Consider the following 1,773-nt stretch of genomic DNA (forward strand, 5'->3'; position numbering starts at 1 on the left):
TACCTCCTCTCCCAATTCTCCATCCCCTTCCCCACTTGTCTCATCATGGCCTGACCTATTTCAGCCTAAAAACCTCCACAAAGCTATAGATGCCACAACCTGCCTATTTACTGCCAGCCTCCAGCATGGGATCCACCCACCTGTTCCCAAGCTGCCTGCTCTGCTTTGCTTCCTACTTGCCAGGGTAGTTTTTTGAGCCTTCTGCTCTGTGACACTCTCTACAACCTCTCCAGCCACTCAGGTTCCATGTTTCCCTTCCTGGCAGGTGAGGCTGCATGGGAGCCTGGTCATGCTGGGTCACAGGGGCCCTGGGGAAAGTGGTGTCAGGGTCATTGGGTTGTTGTGGACACAGTATCTTCTGGGGCTGTGCTTGTCCATGGCCTTCACCATCAAGCTCTGGAGTTTCTTCATTTACCTTTTGTGGAGGCAGATCTGCACAGTAATTCAGTACCAAAATCATTGATATGATATCCTTATTTTATCTCCTGTGTCCCAGCAATCAGCTGGGCCAGGTGAAGAGAAAGATCTGAGTACTGGATCTGGATGAAACACTTATCCACTCCCACCATGATGGGGTGGAGGCCAGGTTTTGTCTGGAACATCTGACTTCATCCTCAAGGTGGTAATATACAAGCATTCTGTCCAGTTTATTGCATGTGAGCATCCATGTGGATTGCTTCTTAGAAGTGGTAACCCAATGGTATGAGATGGTGATATTCACAGAAAGCATGGCAGACAAACTGGACAATAGCAGAAGGATCCTCAAGAGGAGATACTATGGACAACACTACATGTTGGAGTTGGGCACTTACATCAAGGACCTCTCTCTGGTCCACAGTGACCTCTCCAGCACTGTGATCCTGGATAACTCCCCAGGGGCCTACAGAGCCATTCAGACAACACCATCCCCATCGAGTCCTTGTTAAGTGACCCCAGTGAACCAGCCCTTCTCAACCTGCTCCCAGTGGTAGATGACCTCAGGTTCACAACTTACATGTTCTGTGTTGAGACAAAACCTTCACCAACACAAGCTCTAGTAAGAGCTACTCCCCCTCCACCTGAGTTGGGGTGGGAGGGAAAAGGAGGGTGGGCCCTTGGATGCTGTCTAATTCCCTATCCATAGTGAGGACTGCATGGGCAGATTCTGTCCCTCTTACCCCTCTCTACCCTAGGAGCCCTACAAGCAGAGTACAGATGGATGCCTAGACCATTGAAGCAGCCTTCCTAACTTGATGCTGACACTCCCTGGAAACCCCAGACTGGGAGAAAGCCAAGGCTTAGGAGAGCCAAAAGAAACTGTGTGGAAAGGGAGGACTGCAGAGGTTGGACATGCAGTGATTTCAGAAGCTCAAAGAGAAGCCAAGCCAGCTTTCTTGTGTTTTGATTAAAAAAAAAACTGCTTGTACAAAACTGACCTAATTTTTCAGTCATGGTTCAATAGCTGGGCTGTGGGTGGGGGAATGGGAATTTGGGCCACTCGATTCTCCCCAAACTTGTCCCCCTTTCTTTCTCACTGTTTTTTCTCTTTTCCTAGATGCCCTCAAAACTATAACCAGCTTTCTTTTTTTGATACTGTCTTTTCTTTTAAACCATGCATTATAACTTTGAGACCTGGGAAAAAAGAGAGAATATTATGAAAAATTGTAATCCAACAGATATGATATCTTAAACAACATGGACTAATTCCTAGAAGCACACCTTGCCTTTTCACAATATTTACTCAAAAAAATCACTGCTCTAGAAAAAATTGTAGTGCATATTTCTAAAAAACAG

The 1,773-nt window shown here is 46.6% G+C and overlaps 1 pseudogene; it reads left to right on the top strand.

Moving 5' to 3' along the window:
- Nucleotides 1-289: 289 nt before the first annotated feature.
- LOC119520774 lies at nt 290-1,037 on the top strand (annotated as a pseudogene).
- Nucleotides 1,038-1,773: the final 736 nt, after the last annotated feature.

This window comes from Choloepus didactylus, chromosome 26 (assembly GCF_015220235.1).
Source record: "Choloepus didactylus isolate mChoDid1 chromosome 26, mChoDid1.pri, whole genome shotgun sequence".
Classification (NCBI taxonomy): Eukaryota; Metazoa; Chordata; class Mammalia; order Pilosa; family Megalonychidae; genus Choloepus; species Choloepus didactylus.